The 23,661-nt window shown below is 43.0% G+C and overlaps 1 long non-coding RNA gene across 1 annotated transcript in view; it reads left to right on the forward strand.

Moving 5' to 3' along the window:
* The window catches only part of LOC112564125, a 52,309-nt gene extending 30,436 nt beyond the window's left edge, over positions 1-21,873 (forward strand). Inside the window, exons 3-5 of the long non-coding RNA XR_003099151.1 lie at positions 15,587-15,771; positions 15,965-16,035; positions 16,807-21,873. This is a non-coding gene — a long non-coding RNA (uncharacterized LOC112564125). The remainder of the gene's footprint in view (positions 1-15,586; positions 15,772-15,964; positions 16,036-16,806) is intronic.
* The last annotated feature ends 1,788 nt before the right edge of the window (positions 21,874-23,661 follow it).

The following is a 23,661-nucleotide window of genomic DNA, read 5'->3' on the forward strand; positions in this document are numbered from 1 at the left end:
TTTACAGACAACAGCCAATCGACAATCATTTCAACCTGTGTGCATCACGCATATACACGTTGTCCAACGTGCAAACATACATACACACAACTATACAGACACTGAAAAATAGTTCAAATATGCTAGCAATCGTTTTAGGTCCACAATCATGATTCATGATACTGGATCCCCTTTGTAAAGACTACAAAATACAATCCCACCGCTACATAAACTACATAATACTCTGTTTCCCTTCTAAAGATACCACAGAATACTACTTAAGCTGCAAAACACTAAAGTCTTCCTTTGTAGATATTACACAGTCCTTTAACTTTCTACTGTTGACGTTATAAAATATTATAATCCTCTTGTACAGATGCTGCAAAATAGTGTGTACCTCATCTACAGACTACAAAATACTACAACCATCCTTCACAGAGGCTGACCAACAGCAGAGCAGTTTCTAAGAAATTCTCGTTAACTTGGAACGGTAAATGCTAAATACATGGAACCATCTTCGGTCAGTCCCTACATGGCTAAACACCATTGCCAGGGAAACAAGTACAGCGTGAACTGCCTTTTCATCGACACTTTTACTTTCGGGGAATTGATTGATTGATTGATTGATTGATTGATTGATTGATTGATTGAACGAACAAGCTGTGATAAAGCGAAAGGTGTGGAGCTCGCCGTCAAGACTGTGAAGAATTGTGGGTCTGGAGTTCGGATCTCGCCCCACCACTCACACTGTCTTACGAAATCAGCGAGTAGATTCACCAGAAATGTGTGACGATGCTGGATTAAAGTAGTCTTCTGTAATAATGTGTAATACTTTTGGACGACTTTTATCAGACCATACACAATTTGTTCACGTGACTTCCATAAGACTTTAACATGTTGGTCTCCCCACTTCCCAAAGATTTCATACACTGTGTTTTCACTACTTCCATAAGACTTCGCACACTTTGTTCACATGACTTCCATTATACTTTACACACTTTGTTCACGCCACTTCCAGAAGCCTTGCTGATACAACTTTCATAAGGTTTCGCACGTTTGGTTCACACGACTTCCAGAAAGATTCACACACTTTGTTTACATAACTTTCGTACGACTTCATACGACTTCAGTAAAACTTCCACTCGTTTTCCATAGCGAAATTCATGTCACTATTTCTGCTTCCTTTCGCTTTTTGAACTTTCTTGCTTCTTCTTCTCTTTTCTCTTCTCTGCTTGATAAGAATTTAAGAAAATGACAACAACAATAAACTTCTCAAAGGAAAAGCCGGTCAAACTGGAGCAAAGTACCACTTACATCGTGGACTTGTACAGGACAACGTACAGGAGGGAGGAGGGAGAGACATTGTGTCCGGTTATTGGGGTCTATTGTCAACCAGCAACCAGTCGTCACACAGCGCCATCTTCACTCCCGGATCATTGTCACCACAAGCATAATACAAATCAATTTATCAAAATTTCGGAGTGTTGTAGCTCCGGAAAGGAATATTTTGTATCAAAAGCAACCACCACTTGAAGTCAACGACGGGACGTGTCTACTCAACTCACATCATCGAGAACACCGGGATCTTGTGGTAAGTGTGCTGGACTCAGACCTGATGGCTGCTGTCACGAAGCTAGTTTGTGCCAGTGATTGGACAACTTTGTTTTGTTGTTTTTGTTTTTTGTTTGTTTTTTGTTGTTGTTTTTTGTTGTTTTTGGGTTTTTGGGTTTTGGGTTTTTTTTTGTTGTTGTTTGTTTTGTTTTGTTGTTGTTGTTTTTTAACAACGATGAATCCCTGACCTATGAGTGTCGGCGGAAGAAGTGGAGCGGCAAACATCTTAGTTCACAGTCTCTATGGCCGCTTTATTTTATAAGACCTTCGTGTATTACCTTATTCTGACAGGATTACCACCGACGTGTCATCATTAAAGTGTGGAGTGATGACACCGAGTAGACAAAAGACGACGTCACGGTCACCACATCCTGTCACGTGATTCTGTCACTGGATTCTGTCCAGTGGTTGCTGCTCTACCGCCCCGTGTTGTTGTCCACACACAGAGGAACGATGATTAAGTAAAGCGTTTAACGATAACAGTAGGAGGGGCAACTATAACAGACTATTACCAGGACGACCAAGTTCTTTGTGATATCCAAACAGTAATTACTAGTCCTGTATTTCGTCATCCAGCCATCTAATATTAATATTATTTTCTGTGACGCCCCTGTGGTCGCGTCCTCACGGATAATAACATTAATCACGAAAAGATTTACTTTCGATAAAAAGATAGCAACAATAAGTGGGGTATGTGTATATTACTGTGTATAGATATCAATGTCGCACCGAATGAGAGGACACTGTCAGGTATTTTATTGGCTGATTGGGAAAAAAATGGAAAACTAATCATTTGTCAGTTTGCGTTCAAATCCAGACAAAGCGCGTCATGTTAGGACGTGTCGAGTGAGTAGATTGAAAATTGAAATGAATACACCTTAGGAAGGAGACACACGCAGAGAGAAGGGTTTATTAATATGGTTTCTATTTTTCCTCGCATCAAGACCAATATTAAGTCGCCAAGCTTGGTGTCGGGGATAGAGGGGGGAGAGTAATCGTGGTTTCCTATCAACGCCGAGAAGAGGTGTCCCCTTGACGCCGCCCTGCACCCAGTCGCCCTGTCAGCACGCGTTGAGACCTCGCCAGGCGCCTGACAAGATAAGCCCATCTTTGTAGCGTCCAGTGAGGGCTGCTCATTTGTAATATTCCTCTCATTCTCTCCCTTGCTCTACGATCACTTTTTTCTGTGACTTAACCTTGTAGCCTAGCTTAATCTCTGCTGGACTTGAGCTCCTTTTTCCACGCTAAATGACCAGTTATCTTTTACTGGGAACAGCCAAGAAGATTCGATTCGCCCTTATAATTAAGCGTTTAACTATGAAGCTACGGACAGAGGTGCCTTCATAAACTAAAATAAGTGTGATTCCTAAGCAATTTGTTTGTCCCAGCCGTTATCTTCCAAAGACATAGGCCGTTTGTGATGGCGTTAAAAGATGACGGTGCTGTAGAGGACAGATAAGGGCAAGCAAGTCACATAATCTTCGCAATCAGTTGGTAATGATGCATCGTCGAGGCTGGTTCTAATTCCTGCCTCGTGAGCCCGGATGTTGGTTGCTTGACTGTCCCAACAGGTCCATGTATATTGTCTTCACGTCTTCACAGCGCCTTTGTGTCCTTGGCGGGGGAGCTTCCACCGTCGCACAGGGACTTGGGAGGGGGTGGAGAACAGGCACGTACTCATTTGTTTACAGGACAGACTCGGGTGATCTAAATTATACACATATATTCTGGTAGGTGGAGACAATGTAAATAAAGTCTGTAAAATTACAGTGCCTGAAACACAACCGTTTATTTATTGTCTAATCTAAAAGTTGGCGATTTCCACCTGTAATCAAGTCCCGCAAAATTTCGTTTCTGCTCGTGAATAACGTGCTGCGTCATGTTATGAATCCACGCTCAGCATGTAAACGATGTCCAGCGGTTGGCACGATGTGCCAGATACCTTGCAATTTTCTTTGAAGTTTTCCACAAGCGAATAATATTTGAATTTTGCATAGTACTAAGCAATAAACTTTTGAACTTGATGATTGTGAGGGTTCAGAAAGTCAAATATCAGATGAAGATGTCGAGGCAGCAGACGAAGCAGACGACGAAGAACGACTGCACACTGTTGTGGTTAGTACGAGTCGTTTGTGACATTTGCAGCTGCAGTTAAGTTAAGAAAAAATTTTCATCGAGCAACATTTTTTTTAAATGTGAAAAAGGAACCGAAGCAAAAAGCAGTCAGAGATACCTTGAACGCCGTTATTGCATGCTTGTGGTAATCATGATTGGTGTTACTGATAATCATGATCGACGAACAACTGCATGGATGTCACACCAAAATTTTACGAAGGCTGCGAGACTGTTCACTACTTACTATTGAAAAATACTACAACTCCAATAACTTCAGTATTTCGTACAGATCGTAAAGATTTTTCTTACAGTTTCTTAGAAGAAATTAGCAATGATGCTGTAATGTTTAGCTTAGTAACAATTTTATTACAGTCACCTGTCTGCCTAGGCGAGTGCACTATTGTGCTTTCACTCAGGGTAAACAGAACGATTCCAGCAATATTTTGTCCAGTCTGTAAGTACAACATGCACTATAACGCTTTCACTTATACTCAATGGTGAAAAAATACCTCCAGTAATATTTTGTCCAAATCTTAACTGCATGAAATCAATAACAATTTTTTACACTTATTATTAGTCAGCATCACAGATTTATCACAACTTGAACAGAAAATTTATTTAGACTTAAAAGCCTACTAGTATCGTAAAGTAACATGCAACCCCAAAGTAACATAATGTATTGTTGCACACACACGGGAATTATTTACACTTACCATTTGGGTATTTGTAGGTCTACACTGCATAATGTGACCATCAGAAGTTAAATGAGGTACTGTATTAGGAACCAGTGCAGCTGTACCAGTCCTGTTATTTTTTATTATCCTGTCCTAACAGGTGCACTATGCGACTATCACTCTAACAGCATCCAACTTATAAAAAACAATAAAGTCGTACATAGTAACCCTCTGGTGTGTATATATATATCACTGGAAATTTCTGGTCTCCTATATTCCTTTGATGCATCTTTAAAACCAAGGTCTGGGTGGCTGCAGCCAACAACACTGGACCTTGTAAATTCTATGTTCTGTGTTTCTCAACTGGCACACTTCTTCAGTAAACTGTAATTAGCGAGGTTTTGTAAATACACGCTTGGTGGATTTGCATACAAAGAGATGTGTATTCTTGTCTTGATCACCAGAGGGAGCTTTTCAGAAGTGCGTCACTTGCCAGTGATGGTCGTTCCTGTTTCTATTGTGTCATACGTTGAAACTCTTGCTTTGCATCGTTTCGTGCTGTTCGCACACGACAGAGGAATATAGACACGGATGTATAATATATACTATATAATGTAACATACAGTGTATAATATTATATATAATGGTTCCTGCTACATAAGCACGGTGGTCGGTCCTACACATTCGAAGGTGGACTTGCTGTCGTCTCAATGTTGGATCATTTTGTAAAGTAGGAATTATTTCCTGCCCCTTCAGCAACGGCACTCGTGCTTTCGAGTTCGGTGTTTTCTGTAAAACTTACATCAAGAGAGACGATGTGCTCAGACATCTTCATTATATGATGTCACACATGGCTTTGTGTAGAGAGAGATTAGAACAGACGAGGGAAATCGTCTTTATTTATTTCTCGTAGTCCGTGTTTTCCTTTGCGATTTCGTGTTCGAGGCATATTAGAGTGATAGACAGTGCTCAAGTATAGAAGAATTGCCAGTTGTGTGTGCGTGTGAGTGCGTGATTTTGAAGATATGTCTTAAAATGGTTTTAGACATAAAATTGCACGTTTTTGTGTTTTGTTATGATGTGCCACTTAATTGCCTTATCCCTATCGTGTAGCTAGCTCTTTTCTGTTTATTTTTTCTTTGTGCTTTTTCGTAACTTTTGCACTGTGCACACTTCCCTAGTTATAATTACCCACTGAGATTAATAAAGTTTGTCATTTATTATTTGAGCATGATGTGTGTCACCACTCGGGAAGGTGATTACAACTACGGAAACCTCGTAATAAGACAAAGTGTTGTGATAACAAGAGTATGTTCAAATTTTTATAAAGTCAAGGCAATACCTGTTCCTGCTGGCGTTCGTCAAGTTTTGTGAGGTCCGTGCTATGTAAACACGGACAAGTCTTACGACATACCATCATGACTGTGTCTTTTACGGTAGTCTTCCCCAGTCGGTTATTAGGCTTTTGTTGAGGTAACCAGTGATGCACCTTCTTCTGAGAGTTGGTAACATAGGGTGGGAACGGGAAATGACAGCCTGTCGGTTAACTGTAGGTCTCTCTACAATGAAAAATAGACAACCTAGATACCTGTATGCGAAATCTCTTTGTCCTCCATAGTGCTACAATCTAAGCATCGATGATGAAAGTTGACCTCAAAGAATCGGCTGCTGACGTAGCACATGGAGAATGAAGATGGCCACCATGGCTTCAGACGCTAGTCGTTACGACAGTCTTGCTCTAGTCTCAAACAAACATCGATTATCGTCGTGGGAACACATGCTACTAAACCTCGCTTTTGGAAAAACTCTTTCATTAACTTTGCGGAAGGCCTGTATTTGGTTCATATGCCTATGTTCCTTATGAGCCAAGCACGCAGCCGCAGACTCCTTGTAGTTAAAGTCTGATTAGAGGTGTGTTGTGACACGACACCCTGGGGTTCTGCATCCTCTTTCATTTATGTAAAGTAAATGCTGATGTACGGTGTGATATAATTTACAACTTATTTCTATGCGTTATCTCCATGATAGGTTCCACATCCTGAGATAAAATCTGAACCTAAGACTTCATGATTGTTACTGTAGTGGTGACAATTGAATGTTTTACCACTGTGTTACTGTAGTGGTAACAAGTGAGTGCTGTACCACTGTGTTACTGTGGTGACAAGTGAGTGTTTTACCACTGTGTTACTGTGGTGGTGACAATTGAGTGTTTTACCACTGTGCTACCTGTAATGACAAACCATTATATTGATACTGTTGTACTTGTAGTGATGGCAAGCGATGGAGTATCAGACTGCAGTTCGGTCTGCTGTTCCTGTAAGCCCCACCCCTGGCCTTCATACACGTGGGGCCAGACTCCTTTCCTCCTGTAACTCGCTTCCAGTGGCTTCCAGTCGCTCCAAAAAGCCCGCCGTCCTAGCCAAGCCCCCGTCTCTCTCGCTTTCCGATGCTGCCCAACCGACTCACCCGGCCACCCTTCCATCAACCCGCTGAATCGGTGCGGCCTGAGCACCACTTACCACACGCGAGCTCCAGCGGTTTAGAAGGGGCGTGGGGTGGTTGGGGTAGGAGGCTGAAGGGACGGATGGGAGCGTTTTCGCACGCGATTAAGGCAATTGAATGGCAGTGATACAGGTTGTCCCGCCGACCCGCGGCCGGCCATATTAAAGAAGCATTTACATCGCGGCTTGCAGGCAGCGGCGCCAGCGAGACTTGGCGCAGCGTTAAAGAGATAAGTCCTGTCAGTTTATGAATCTCTCCTGAGCTGTCCTCTCCTGCTCTACCCGGAACACTACCCGCCGCACCGCAGCACACATAGCTACCCGGCCTTGCGCCCGCTATCCCCTTTATCGTGCGGGAATGAGCCAGAGTTTGATCAAGCGGCAATTGCAGGTGAAAGTCTGATACGGGTAGATGAGACACCAAAGCCCTCGCATACGTGGCCGTAAGGTGTGGTCGCACTGTGTTTGTAGGCTGTCTAATTTGAAGACAAACGTTTCACCAGTTGGCCAGATTTCATTTTTTTGTAAGGTGCCGTGTAATGTTCAGCACTTGTCTTTGCACGGGTTTATAATAATATATTTGGTCAGAACAAAGCGTAAGTTTAAGATGTGCAACAACAACAAAAAAAAAAGTCACATGACAAAATAGTCGAACCAGGTTAAAGATAGACATTTCATATTTGAATTTTCCTTAAAGTTCTGTTTGATGGGGTTTCCTGCTCGACACAAAACACAGTTACAATTCGAAAAGATAAAAACAATCTCAAACCTTAAAAACCGTACAAACTGTGTAATGGAAACTCGTTACAAGCTGGAAAGGACTGGAAATGTGCAAATTTTAGCAGAAAAAAAAACGGGATGTGAGATAAATTTGTCTGAGATCTGTACAGTCCTGGCTTCGGGTCTTGAGGCTAGATGGCTGTTCGCTGACATTCCATACAGAATTTCGTCTTGACATTAAAACTGAATTTTCGATTCACTCGAGGGAATCTCAGACAAGTGATTTCGGAAGAGAAGAGGTGCCTAGAATTAGTTTTCCTCGTTTATATATCGAGCCCTTCAGCCTTATAGTCGTGATTTTAAAAAAAAACTTTAAAATACATAACAACCTCTACTACTATTTCTTGTCTTGAACCTTCTACACTGTATGATTTGTACAATTGTGAAGAACAATATGCTACTACGTATTCTGTCTATGATTTACCATGTTGTATTTAGTAGTAGTAGTAGTAGCAGCAGCAGCTGCAGCACCACTATCTTATATTTTATACTAGTATCAATTATATTCTACAGTATGTTTTTAGCAAACTCTTTTTTTTTAATTACTGTTTTCCACTCTTTACTAATTTACAACTTCAAAGAAAGGTATATCCCTTTGCCAGTAACGATTTGGTTAAAATCTGATCACTACCACTTTTATGTAGGCACAGCAAAACTCTTTGTATATAACAAAAACTGCGCGAAGAAACAATCCTCCTTTCATGTCCCATTGCCGGCACTATTAGAAGACAACTTGTGTTAGAAAAGATACCTGTAATGGGGGACAGAGGTGGCATTTCTAGCCTCAGAGATAGAGATAGAGAGAGAAAGATGAAAGTATAAAAACAGTGTCGTTTTTGGACAAAGATTTACCCTATTAGTATTTACAAGCGAATGCTGTAGAGCCTGACACGTAGCCGGATGTAAGCTCTCTAACGAGGGAGGCAGTATAGGCGGGATCTGGACAGATGATAGCACAGAAACAAGTTTGAGCGAAACTGAAAACAGAGAGCATGAAACAGAGAGAATAACACATGAAGAGATAAAAGAAAAAGAAAAACAATAAAAATAATATAGAAAAGCAATAAATAAGCAAACAGCAGAAGAGTATATATATAAAAAAAAAAAGAAATAGAGGTGGGGAAGAGAGAATTCTACTTTTGTAGGTTTCCGCCGCCGAAAGTTGAATCCAAAGAGCAGGTGTTAATGCATTGCTTAGTGTTTACTCCCCAACACACCAGAATGTATTTTTCATACTTTCTGCACTAGATTAAGCCGAATATATTTTTTATTTTTATTTTTTAGATTTAGCATTTGACACGAAAGTGTAAACTGCTAGTGGTTAAAAATATATTTTTATCGTCTCAAAGGCACTGCAAACTAATAGAACTGGTACAAAGTCTGTTTATTGTGTGCGTGTCCGCGCGCGGGCGTGTGTGTGTCTTTGTAAATGCGTACGCTTGTGTTGGTGCGTGCGAGTAAGTACTAGAAATGTGTGCGCGTGTGTGGGGAGAGGAGAGTGAGAATATGTGTGAATTTTTATCAAAATTGTGATTTTAATGACACTCTGTCGGCCAGTCCCGGAGAAAGGACTAGCACAGAGGGCACGGAGGTGACCTCAGATAAGGGGGAAGTAATCTGGATGTGCCCCGATACCAGGACACAGCTGCACCAACCTCCTTTATCGACGTGTGATATTTATGTCGTTTTAACGCCGACTGTCAGAATATACTACGTAATTCTTGGGATAACATTTCTGCCGAGTATGTCTATATCGGTTCGAAAGAGGTCGTTTGGTTGGCGCCAGGGTGTGTCACCCAAGTGGAGATTTGTCAAATGAATGAGAGTTTATGTCCCTTTTAGCCTAGTCCTGTCAAGTGTGGCGCGGATGCCCTCTTGTGCGTGTCACAGCGACGAGCAGGCTAACTGCTGGTGGTAGACCTCCTTAATAGGATTTCTGTGTGCACTTTAAAAACAGTACAGAATGAGCTGCAATCTGTCTTTCAAACTCTTCGGACTTACTGGATCGATGACCATACTGAGATCTTTCACTCACACACTCTTTCTAATTTTTTTTTTTTTTTTTTTTTTATAACTCACACAAACACACAATGCGCTTGCGAATCTATTTTCTCCGAACTATACACCACTAAGCCACCGGAAGCAGCGATGTTCCTTCCAGAGAAAGAAAGAGAAGACCAGTCTACTCTGTTTGACTGTAATTGCCTTTCGTCATATTTTTTAAGTGAAATACGAGCCCTTCATTATTTTCACGGGCAGACGGAATGCTTTGGGTGGATTTTAAGCAAGCGGCAAATGTCAGCCTCTGTTTGCACATAAATGCATGTAACACGAACAAAAGAAGACTTGCAGGACGGATGAAAGAAATCGGTTGTGCGCAGGACAGGAAGCGGCGTGCAGCGGTGTCGGCAAGGTGGCTGCTCGCTCTCGCTTTCACGCAAACACGCTCGCAGGAAGATGTGGGTAAAAGTGAGATAATCTTCCAACAGCCGTCGACAGGCTGAAACCGAAATGTAACTGACGCTTTTGGAACGCAATGCAAAATCAATCGGAAAGGTTTCCTCTGGACATTTCCTTTTATCCCTGAGATAGTTCTGGTGGATAACAGGAGGGGACGTCAAGATAGCCATCGCGAGTCTACAAGACGCGATTAGCTCGCGTGCTGCGGCGAATCGCTCGCATATCAATACGCATAAATCATTCACGATCATCAAAGCTGCGCCACCGCGGACGACAGCCAGAGTTTGGCGTTATCTCCCTTGAACGCTACCATCACCAGGGGCATGCGACCGTTCTATCGCCTTCGCATCTTCTCGCAATACGAGATGCGAAACAACGAGAGCGGAGATCATAGCAGAAAGAAAATAGAATGATTGAAAATGTGCGTCGATCGGGTCTCTCTCCTCCCAATCCTTCCATGGGAAGGGACAGGTGAGTGCAGAGCAAAAAGACTTGTAGCGGAAATATGGATGGCGCGCGAGATTTGACCTAATTTGATGTCGCGCGCGGTCCCATCCTGATAAAAGACGAAATTGTTTAATTAGAGTAACTGTTCGGTGCCACTGACAGGCGTGGAGCTAGGTCTTGAGTTCTGAACCAAATATAAACGCAGAATAAATTATTTAAAAGCGGTAAAGTTTCATGGAAATAAAATTAAAAAGCGTCATTTCTTGGTCACATCTTATTGATTTCAAGATCGGCACGATTGCCACAAACGATAAAAGCATATGCTGATGGAAAGATCATATGAACATTATGATCTATCTTCATCATTGCTATAATTGCATGGTTTTTTTTCCTGTCTTTCCTTGGAAGGTGAATTAGTGACCTTTTCTTCCAGAAAAGCCTTTGCGTTCTTGGAGTCAGAGGATAACAGATATTGCACAGCGAAAAGGTAGATAAACAGATAGACAAAGTTTTACGAGTGGGCGTTTGTGTGCCCGAGATGAAATGTGTGTATATCTGTGTGTGCGCGCATGCATCTGTCCGTGTGCGTGTGCATTGCGTGCATGCTAGATTGCCAGCGCACATAAAGTTAGTTTCAGTTTGTTCGTGTCAAGAAAACCGCTGAAATTTCTTGTAATGTCAACCACTGCACCATTAAAATCGCCCCGTCTCCACCCTTTTCCTCCACTTCTCAATTTCTTTTCAATTGTCCTCATCGTTATCGCCGACGTTTTCATTTTTCTCTCTTCTTCCTCTTCCTCCTCTTCTCAATCGTTCAATGGCTTCGAACATTGTATGCATGGCATTTTATCAGTTCGTAGTCTCAGAAATATCCATTGTTTTCTTTACACTGTCTCGCTTCTTTTTATCGCATTTTCGTCAATTCTGTCCTCCTTTTACTTTTCTCTGATGGTCCTTTTTTTAAAATAACAACTTGCAAAGTCGAAAAATGCTTACTAATTATAATTGTTTAACTTTTGAAGTGGACTTTTATGATCAACATCGTGGCTTTAATTGTCACGTGATTGTGATTATGTGATATATCTAATAACGGGGTCAATGGGGGCCATAAATATTATAGCTTTAATCAACAATATAACTTTGATTTTGATATCTATTAATAACGGCCTGGGACGAGCTTTGTTTTTGTAATATGAGTAGTTTTAATTAGGTTAAAGATGATGAGGATTTTGTGGTTAAATTCATGTCCGTATTATTATTTCCCCTTCCCCTGGCAATTTCATAAAGGGAAGGGAGAGAACTCGAATCAAAGACCTTCCGACTGCCACAAGAAAGTGTTTTCTCATTAAGTTATCGGGCCTCCCCTGCTTCCCACCCCTCCCCCAATGCGCTAACTTGTGGTATAAGCTTTCCAGTGTCCTTCAATCCAAAGATGTCAAAAGTTCTTCTACTGTCTTCACGACGACCGCCGATCAAATAATGAAACGAGCAAGACACGCTGGGAGGTCGATGGATGATCCCCTCTCCCCCTCCCACTCATTTTTAGTTAAGGAAGAATTACTCGGGGTGCTATGTTGGGGGCTAGCATTACAGCCCCCAGAGTTTGCACCTTTTAATGGTTGCGCAGGTGTCGCTCGCCAAACTAATGTGACACTCTAATTCAAAGTCGTCCATCTGCTCTTGTAGGTACAGTCCACCGGACTGTCTGCCTGTCTGCCGCCCTGCTGTCTGTCTCTTTTAAACTGAACATCATGAGACTCAGGAGTCTCTCTCTCCCTCTTTCTCTGGAGGGGTGGGGAGAGGAGGGGACGAGTACCTGTGCGTGCGTCTGTGTGTGTGTGTGCGTGTGTAGGTGTTTCCAATCAAACAAAAGTTACATTATGAAATTAAAGATTACATTTGGAAGTGTATGCACGGCAAACAACATCGGTAGCTGTAAACAATTGAAAAGTTATAAAACAGAGCGTCTAGGCAGGCCTACGCATTTTGCACGATGTATGTGTGAACATCAGCAAAGCGGGTAGTTTGTTTTTAGAGTTTATAATATTTTATTATTTTTTAGAAGTTACATTTCCTTTTTTTTTAATTATAGAAAAACAGACACACACCCATATATATATATACACAGTATTACAAAAGAAACAATAACATGTAATAATAGCAAGACTGTCAATAATACACGAATGGGTACAGAGAAACTAGCCATACATGGCGATCAAATCTTTCCCTGTCTTCGTTCTAGACCTGGGAACCCGGGAAGGTGAGGAGAGTTACTCTTAGACAGCCTTATCTTTCTGCCCTTTTAGTTAGTTGTGTATTTTAACCTTTTTCACAAGGGTAAATATACATTGATCAAAATAAACTAAAATGGCATTTAAAAGCAGTTAAGTGGTGAATGTGATTTGCTATATAGCATTTAAGCTCAATGTTCATTTCACTCTTGTTTTGCTGAACTATTCACCGTGTGGTACAAAAAGTCTTGCGAAAAATAAGTGTCGGAGATTCCATCCTTTCTTTTAATGTCACATGAAAGCATGCAAGCTTTTTCTTGGTGCAGTGTTTCTCTACAAATCCCACAGGACTTACAGAGGTGCACACCGGACATCTATCGCCACTCAGAAAAAACCACTACAAAAGTTCTAAGATATACTGATGGACTAAAAATTAGTCTTTAGAAATCATTCATGGCTACATTAAAACAATCTTCATCTTCAACCAAGTCGGCAATAATAAAAACATGGATTTCCGTGGCAGCAGGACAGCACTGAAAGCAAATATTTTGACTTCCAAAGAGAGGGCGAATAAGGATAGCAACAGATGCTTGGATTGTTTGTGCGACGGTGGGCGCCATACTAATGCCAAAGTCTGTGTAAACAAATTTATTTATACTTCGGTGGAGTTTCATGGGGAAGACGAACATTTACTGTGGAGTGAACTGACTGACCTCTGGAGATGCTCAATGGCATTACACATTTCTTCATTGGATACAAGCAGGTAATGAACAGTCCTCCACGTTCCTGGCAAACATTTAGCGGAAGGTTTGTGATCCAGCTTACACTTCTTGCCCATAAGGGCAAAGCAGGGATATTGTTGCTCTTTCAGTAACCATTCTTCGCGGTGTTTGCCGCACGCACCCGGGAAACATAAAACCGGAGGTGGAAAGGGAGGATCGGGTACAGCAACGTCTGGGCATCGAGCAAACCGATCACCTTGGCCTTTCCACCTTGACCATTGGCTGCAGACCTGAACCCTTCTACTGACCATTGTCCGCAGCAGAAGACATATGGGCAGTTTACGTGCCCGTTTGTCCTTTCACCTCTCCGCTTTTAATTAATTATCGACACACCACCGGTCGTAACTGTTTGTACTTCGCGGAGACAGTGTCAACACTTCGTTAAGGACGTCGGCAAAGCCTTTTGTTGGCGTCAGACGGAGACCATATCTTGACTGATCGGAGGGTCTCGATGAATGGTAAAGAAAGGCTCAAGAACGGTTGAGTTTGGAGGACCTCGAACTATATACAGAAAAGTTCTGGAAACTGGGCAGTGCAGTTAAGGAGGGGCGGGAGGAGAGAAGTTGTTGCCTCCGAAAATACAGAGAGAAAAAAAAATTCTCGCAAACTGACAGATCATATAGAGAGACTAATGATAACTAAAGGAGCTTTGGACACCAGACACATACTGACTGCTCGTAGGCCTTTGACAAAATAAAGGGAGACAGATTTCATGAGTTAAGTTATTGTATCCACGCTTCATTGACAGATTTAAACAAGACTGCCGTTTCCAATCGACTTAGCACGCACACACACACATATAGATTTTTTTCTGACATCGTTGTCATTGTTGTGCTAAGAACAAACTGTCTATGCTTTCCTAAACAAAATCACGTATGCTACTGTAAGATTAAACCATTTTTGCAGTGCTAAGAATAAATAATCTATGCACAGGTAAGAATAAATAATCTTTGTAGTGCTAAGAATAAATAATCTTTGTTGTGCTAACAAATCACCTTTGTAGTGCTAGAAACACTTCATCTTTGTTGCACTAAGCTCCCAGGTCGCTCGTTGGTAACGAGCCTTGTTGCAACAGCAGCCCCTGTCGTGTGTTTGTATTAGCATTCATCATCATGGTGCACGTGTAATATCGAACACGTTTTCCCTCTTGTCGGTGCAACCAGTCGCTGGCCAGTATCAATTAAGTTTGGCGATGACGTCGCCGACTGGCTGGCGAACAGATGCAGGAGGCATGCTTCCAACCTTCCACCCTCACCACCCTCCTATCGCAAACTAATTAAGCTCACTTCAGACACAGAAACACCGACGCTTACTGCCGTTTATGACTGCTGCCAGTAATATGGACAGTGATACCTGTCTGCAGTGAAGTATCGCGAAAGCGCCATTGTTAATGGGTGTAGCGAGGGCACGTGCAACGCGAAGCGCTGTTCATGCTCAGTGCGGAGAGAACTCTCAGGGCTGGAGGAAAGAAAATGACAAATGGGAGCTGATGCCTGATTTATTGCCAGTGCTTGGAGTGGAAGTGAAACCAACTTGGAGTTCAAATATCACCGTGTCGGTTTGATGTATTCGATACTAGGGTTTGCCTTTAAACATTTATTGTGCCCGATCTGTCACCATCGGCATTCACCTTTCTCTCTCTCTCACACACAGACGGGGAGAGAGAGAAATAAATTTGTGTTCATCAAATCCGATGGTGAGTTATATTGTAACTATACGGGTGAGTTGCGCGAAAGCTGAGTTCAAAGCAAAGGTCAGAGGTATGATTTGATGTGAGCTTCACAAATAAAGCACTATAAGTATATAAGTTGGTGATAGATCTCAGAAATTCATCTGATCACAGCAACACAGATGACAATGATCAGAGTTTGGTAGAAAAGGTGGTGTGGTCAAGATAATCGTGTGTCCGCAACAATGTCTTTCATGCACACACACACAGTGAAGACCCACCACAAAGCACAGAGGTGAAGAGTGGTGGTAATGAAGCTGTCGTCGGTCATTTTCAGGACACGTCACTGCGTCGGCTACAGCACGTCCCTCACAGCCAGTATTCCTGTCGCCATCAGCCGCAGCTCAGTGGCTTTTCTCACCTGTAGGTATACGTGGTAACTGTCGTCTGCAACAGGATACGGCTGCTCTTGGGTCAGCTTAGCACCGTTATCCGCTACAAAGCTTGCCGCCAACCCAGAAGGTCAGTGAGTGACAGCTGAGACGAGGGCAAAAACACAGGTCAGACTGTTTTTGCGCTCAGTAGTATGAGACCTAACTTTTAGTGAGTTCGTGTTTGTCAACGGTCACACAAATGACTGGAGAAGGGAGGGAAGAATATGTAAAAATATTGATCTTAGAAATTCTTTTGTAAATTGTTCTCTTCTTGTCTTCAGGTGCACCTGACAATTGCTTATACTGAGACATATTTGATGCTGGAATTAAACGAGAGACTGTTTACTCAAAGGTCACTGCTCCATTCATTTTGACATATGATATTTTATTTTATTTATTCAACCCATGAGGGGGTATGGAGAAATTTTGACTATACACAATCAACAGCTTACCCATACAAATTTAACTGTTGTCTTAAACCAAACCCAAGAGAAAATTATAATAATATTAAATACCCAGTTTTCGTTACGTTTTATCTCTAAATCAAAACGCATTCTGTAACTTTACGAGGCAGCCTATTATCCTTCAAGTTTTAATCAGTAAGCCATACATCCGATCACTGAATTTACTATTATTGGGTGTTTGTGTAATTCCACACAAACTGATTCATTTTGAGTGCACTCATCTAGACCCAAGTAGAGTTTTCAGACAAAAAGAGGAACTTCTTCCCAATATTATCTAATCCCCGCAGTTCTGTATACTGTAACAGGGTGAATCCAAAAGTTTCAAAAATACATCTAACTCCGAGTATCAAACGATCTAAGAATCTAATTACAAGATTGGCATCTCACTGAAAAGAAGAACACGGGATCGATGGTCCGGTTCTCTACCGATTAAATAGATGTATCTATAGATATAGGAAGGCTATAAAAGAACTACACAAAAATCCACAGCAGAAGAAATAAACTGTAAGGTATGGCTAAAAGGTTTCTTGCCTGTTTTAAGCCATCTACTTAAATATTCCATTCAGCTCTACGTCGCCATTTGCCTTCTCTTGTTTTCTATGCCGTCATCCTTTTGTGCGAATGACGTGATTTAGTGACGTTAAAACCTGTTGTTGCAGGAGCTCTGACGTCATTATCCCCAGCATCGTCAGTGTTGCACACGTCAGCCCCGGAGAAATGACGTCACATGTCGTGTCAGAGTTTGTGAGGACCCGACAGCCTTGACACTCCGCCATTTCACAGCACCAGCCAGATCATGAAACCTGGTCAGTCTGTCCTGTCTAGCAGCGAGCCCTTCACCTGAACACCTGAGTGACGTGTAAGTATTTGGGGAGGAAGGTGTTATAGGCCGCTCTTTGAGATCAGCAGAGTCCCTCGCTGCCTTACATTCGCCAGGCCTCTAGCTCTAGGGAGTACAACACCCGTTTAAAAGCAGGGTCAAAGGTTGTCAAAACAGCCAGTGTCAACCGCATCCAAATTCTGGTGTTTTGACTACTAAGCTACCCGGTTACACCCTGGTGTCCTTTAACAATTAGCTGAATTCTGTATACTCTCGTGTTGTATGTACCACTCCATGGCCCATCAGTGTGATTGACGTTTCAACCTGACGACTTCCAGCTTTCTTATCATGGCCACCAAGTGGGTTTATCGTGTGTCGTCAGAGCATTTCTCGCTTTTGGTGACTTGTTCTCTCGAATTCCGCCACCTCATAGCTTTGAGTCTGCAGCTTTAATCGCTTTGACATTTTGACTAAACTAACTCGTCGCGCTTTTGGCGCCGTCTGGGCACAAACACCGCCGAGCACATGGAATGCAAATGGTTGATCGAAATGGATGAATGTCACGACACCAAAGTCAGATAAACCACTGCCTACATGCTCTTGTTTACTTTTGCAGTCTCGGTGGGGGGATGTTGGGATGGGGGTTGGATTGGAGAAAGATAGTTTCGTAACTCTGTGTGTGTGTGATTCCTCTGTTGCGTGCACCTGTTCACGAGCGTTCTACATTCTAAACATTACCTTGCGCACGCGGGAATGAACCGCTTTTGTCAAAATAAAATGTGGTTCTCAATGCTTGGCTCCCGATAATGTGACGCAAAACTCCACAAAACCGTACACCTATGTCATCGGCAAGACCAGACGTGACTATATGTAAGTCTGTATGTCTGTCTGTCAAAATAGGATATCTCCCTCCCTTTCCCTCTTGTTGCTTTTTCTTCGCCAAGAAGCCTGCACTGGGACTTTTCCCACCAAACTGTAGACATTACCATCATTTCTAGAATGTTTCATTGAAACTACACCAGCCTCCAACATTCTTTCTCCATATCCTTGCCTGACCTCTCCCAATCCAAGAAAATTCTCCTCCAGCTTGAGTTAATACGGTCCACCTTCTCTCCCTCCATCAGCCGTTTTCCGGTCTCGTAACGACCCCATGCCTATCCAAGATTGTATAGGTCTTTCAAGCCAGAATAAATATAGGGCTATGACAGATTTGCTTAACGCTCTTCATCCAGTTTTGACGTGTACAGCGCAAACACGTACAGCAATTGTAGCCCTATGCTTCACGTCGTGCAGAGTGTTGTCGGCTGTGGAGAAAAGCAAGTGTGGCATGTTTTCCTGAAGAGTGCCACTAGTTGGTGACGTGTGTGCCCTCCTCGTGACGTACAGGTCATTCATCGTGGTGTTGACTCCAGTCGTTGACTAGCTGCCGAGGACGCACTGTGGACAGTCTCCCTCCTTCTCCCAAGACTTCGATTCCCATCTTCGAAGGACTGTGTAGCAAAAGCTGTCTCCCAAACAAGTCATTGGCCAGTTTGGAAGCGCCCTTGTCTTTCGCTGAACTGGTTTTTGGTTTGCATTCTGCAAGAAAGTATTGCAAATAGCAACAGGAAGTTTACGTAGAGCTTATTATTTATTTATCTTCAATCAGTGTTCTTGCCATAGTGATAAACAAAACTGTAGTGGCATACTAATTGAATGGTTTTGATATATCTTCTGGGGTGACTTTTTTTAAAACAAATTAAAGCGGTGCGTAGAGTTTACCCACGTCGGTCATTTTCAACAAATTCAAAAGCAGCAAAACTGAGAAACGGGTAATTAAGAACACTAGGCGTTTGGCCAGCACCTGTTGTGACATCGTCTGCAACACGAATTCTTTCCAGTGAAGATCTCTCTGGAGACGAGTTCTCTAATTCGTCAGCGACATCTTTGCCTTTCTTGTTTGTCGTCACAATTTGTATGTTGTCCGACTCACTTGCCCTGTCTTGCAGCTTTAATTAGTACAGCTTTACAAATGTTAAGGGTCTAATTTTGGGAGGTTTTTGTAACAGCCCAGATCTCGCCAGTTAACTGGCAGCTGGAAACATCGTGAAATGAGGTAACCAAAAAAAAAAAAAAAAACCGCGTGTGAAATGCGAGTGTCTCTTTGCGAGAACCTTTAATTTCCACCCCAAGTCTTGACGGCGCCTGCAGGTCGCTGAGGGTGGTCGTGTACGGGTACAGTTGGCAGTTTGCTGACCGAAGAAATATATGACACTTTCTCTTCAAACTCGCCCTCCTCGTAATGTATAAGAAGGCAATCGCACGGAGGGTAATGTAAAGCAATCGCACTGTGTGTAAAGCAATCGCGAGACCCATAAGGGTCTGGGGTGGGCGAGAGGGGTACGGTGGTTGTCAAACACGAGTCTATGAGATTTTAACGTAAGGAACCTTTCTCTCACATCGATGGTGAAAACATGGGACAACTGCCAGAAACATCAGAGTTTACGAAAAATATAACACTAATGCCATTGTGTGTGTGTGCCTGTGTTTGGATATTGTTTTGTAAGCATTTGTCCGCATGTGAATTTATTTTTTCGTTCCCCGCCCCCCTTCTTTCCTTTGTTTGGTTTTTTTTTCTCTTTATTTATATGTATATTTTTTTTCTTTATCTTTTTTCTTTCTCGGTTTTATTCTCCTAGTGTTGATTCATCGATTATTGTCCTGTTTCATCAGTCGTTTGTGTGTTATAAACATGGTTATTCATTGTCTCTTTCTCTGAAATCTTTTATCTGTACGTGAGCGCAACGCCGAGATGACTAAGCTCAGACAGCAGCCACACGGATTGCTGTAAATCAAAACAAATATAATACAATCATTACAGACTGACCAGTCTGTAAATCCGAGACTTACTCGATAGAGATACCGTTTGAATGCTGATAGAGTGGAAGGATGGATGGGTGGATAAACACAAAGACAGAATGCCCTAGATTGATAATGATCTGAGGTGGGAGGAGTGGATCTAAGGAGGCCAAGCCACAGGAGGAAAAACTTGATGCGATAAGACAAACTTCTCTGTGCGATTAACTGCCTCCTTTGCACACACTAAATTTTCCCTCGAGGATTAGAGGTATGTGCAGCTTTCTTCTGCCGTGTGAAATATTTCTGTTTTAGCGTCCCTCAACTGCTAAATAATGATGTAGTGCAGACTATCTTATCTCTTCATCTATCACCTTTATTGCGCCCCTTGATATATTACTCCACAATTTCCATTACCTGTTAGGCAATGGCAGCACTAGAAAAATAAGGATAAATTAAGGTTTAACAAAAAGAGCTTTCGAGTCTCCCAAGTGTTGTAAGTGGCCACTGAAAGCGACACTAAACATGACCCATAGTCAGGCCCTTAGCAACGTTAAGCCGCGAAGTCTATCAATATAAACGGTGATTCATGCCCCAAATCTTCTGATAGGCACAAATCGAAGTCGTCTGCTAGGATCGATCACTCTGCTTAATCCTGCCCCCTCCCCCATACTTTAACTGTTAGCCCATGCAGAGTTACTGCGCCCACTTGGACTTTAACCCTGCAACGCCGCGGCCTTCAGGAAAGACATTAATTTCCCTTGTCACCAGCTCCGGGGAGCCCCGGGGAGCTACTCTTGCATCCCTGCAAAGGACAGCAGCATCGTGGGCAATGTTTCAACTACCATGTTTTGTCATCATTGTCACCTGTCTCATCGCCGTTGCAGACGACACACGTTCCGCGTTGACCCTGTGCGGGTTCTCGCGAGAGGTCGAGGAAAAGGAGCCATTCCGGCTCCCAACCTGCGTCTTGGAGAAGTGTCACGTGGTTTGTTTTTGTTAATTGAAGGGGCATTGTGTCACGAACGGGCAGGGGGACTAGTCGCATGGAATGAAGATGGCGTCCCCGCGAGATATCGCGCTGTTTAACACGTCGGCAGCCACCATCGACAGTTGCTAGTGCGCGCGCTGGCAGCCTAATCCCTGCAGAGAAAGTTGCAGACAGGCGGCGAGCAAATTGTTGCGATATTACTGTCAAATTTATCGCCTGCCAGGCCGGGACCGGACAGCCCATACCTACAGACGCTGTTGATCCCTCCACTGAAGGGGCGCTATGGAGATGGGCTTCCTGCGACCTACAAGCCGCCATCTTCGCTCTTACAAGTCGATTTGGAAAGCGCATGTTGCTTGCCGATAGTGGCGCCACTGGTCCAGACAATGAGTGCTTTTGATAACGGTATTTTACACGGATTATGCCCTTTGGATGCCCATTGGCAGATCCGGACGCATAAATCGCGTTAGCGGGGAAGGGATGGGGATGGGAGGTGGGGTGGGAAGGGGAGGGTCAACGCAAAGGGTGATACTGTTAACGGCGAGGGGTCGGGTGCTGGTCGCACGCTCTCACTCGTCTCGTGCACTTGATACCCGGATACGTCACAGTCTGACCAAAGTCGTCAGCCCACCGCCACAGCCTCCACCTCGGACGTGGACCATTCTGGAAGCTCTGTATCGACGTCTAGCGAGATGTTGGGTTTATCTCCGCCTACCGTCAACCATCCTGCTACGCAGAAGCCCACGTGGCCAGATGAGATGAATGCTGGGCAGGGAGGGACGCTGCGCATCATCTGCCTCGATTTTACCGTTACAAGTAGTTAAGGTGATTTCCTCACCCGCAAGTGTCTTTTGATCAGCTGTGAGCACCGGTCATAATTTCTGTTGTTTGAGAGAGTTTTCTTGTGGTTTGTCCGCGAATCTCAATTGGTGATTGTTCATTTCGTGTTTTATGTAAGGAAGGCTGCTTCTTTATTCTCGTTTTCTCATATAATTTTAAAACTCGCACAAAATACTTAGAAATTTCGGCAACATCAATAATATTCTATCCACAATACATCATGCTCACCGGTAAAGCAGATACAGCCTTCTCAGCATCGCCGTCTCATGTCAGGTACTTCTGAAATACAAACAGGGCAAAACTGTAGCCTAATGGAAACACCAGGCTTGTTGAATAAATTATGATAAGGGATAAAGTGGTAACTGTAGTTTAAGACCTCAACCAGCCCAGTTTTCGTGGTGCGCTTGCTGAACCTGAAACAAGGCTACTTATAGAAATGACAAAAATTTGTTGTTTTGTTGATAGTAATACTAATTTGGAAAGGCAGAGTATAAACGTCCTTAAAACATTGAACGAGCAGCAGTAGCAGCTGTGGCAACATTCAGCTAGCGAGAAAAGCGTTAATAGTTCAACAAGCCAAAAAAACCGAAAGAAAAATATTCTGTGAGACAAGTGCCCAGATATGACCAGCACCTCCACCCGTGGGTGGAAACACTAGCAGCAAGGTGAATAAGAGAGCCAGAGAAGGAACACGGCAGGGTCTGCGGGGTACGTAAGAGGGCGGGTGGAAAGAGGCAGGGTGCGAGAGTGGCAGTGAGAGCTGTCCCGCCGAAGAGTCCTCGAGAAGCACAAAACACAAGCAATGCCGGCGCGGCTTTTGTGCGGGGGACAAACACTCGACGTGTGATGGGCGGCGTCGTGTGGCGGCCAAACTGCTCATTTAGCGTCATCGCGGCTCCCACTAGCACGGAGTTAAGCGTGGCAGCGCCCAGTCTGCACAAACTCTCGCTCTTTTCTCGCGCACACGCGAATGCACCGCGAGCTTTTTGCCGCCACCAACACTCCACACAAGTGGCTGAGGAGTGGTGAGGGTGTGGTGGAAGGAGGTGAAGAGGAGAACACCTCGCTAAAAACTGGTTCTTACTGTATGGGCTTCTTTTCGCGACTCAGTCCGTGTTAAGCTGGTCTCAAAAAGCTGGACTTTAAAAAGTCATTTAAAAATCAGTTAAACATAATTTTAAAGTTTGAAAATGGGATTTGGTCTGTTGTTGACACTTCGGTGCAAAGGAAAAGAATGCTTTACTGCCCTAAGACAAAACTCACTCACGCGCCCTCTCTCTACCCACATCCTCTCACAGAATAATAGAGTGGCCATTCTACTTCCTTGTGAATGGCATGTTATTTTAACTGTAAAGGAAAAAGTCAAGTAAAACGGCCCTCTTCTCAACATTTCGAGTTACAAATGTTTTCTTTAACAAGTAAATTAACTCGTAAGAAACCAGCAACAGCAACCTGGAGAGAGGCCAGTTTACCGCAGATTGAACGCAAGTTTTCCCTTCCTTTGGTCTCACCAAAATCTAAATCAGTATAGATAAGAAGGTGTTTCTAATCTAGGAATATAACTATTTTTTCAAAAGTATATTTATGAGAAAAAGCTGTGATCACAATCGCACATTTCCTCTGACTACACGGCGTGTTTATTGACTACGCTTGTTGAATATATCTCTCGGCGAAAGAATGATATCGCTTAGCAAAACCTTTGTAACTAATTTCACCCATGAAATATTTCAAACATGTTGCACATTTCGGCAGAACGACGGCATTTACTCCTCAGACATATTGCGCAATGTCTGAACCGGAAATATCGAATCGTGTGGTTTTCTGCGCATATTTTTCGCGCACCTAATTGCAAAACGGCTTGCTAATAATTAACTCAACCAACACGCTATCAGTTTGTATATATTCGACTATGCTGTTCTCCGTGAATACAATACTAAAAGAAAATTTAAACGAAAACATTTGCCCATTCTGACGATGTCGCCCTGTCTCGTTGTCCACCTCGCCGTCTCGGTTTGCCTTTCTCGCAGT

The sequence above is a fragment of the Pomacea canaliculata genome, linkage group LG5 (genome assembly GCF_003073045.1).
Source record: "Pomacea canaliculata isolate SZHN2017 linkage group LG5, ASM307304v1, whole genome shotgun sequence".
Taxonomy (NCBI): domain Eukaryota; kingdom Metazoa; phylum Mollusca; class Gastropoda; order Architaenioglossa; family Ampullariidae; genus Pomacea; species Pomacea canaliculata.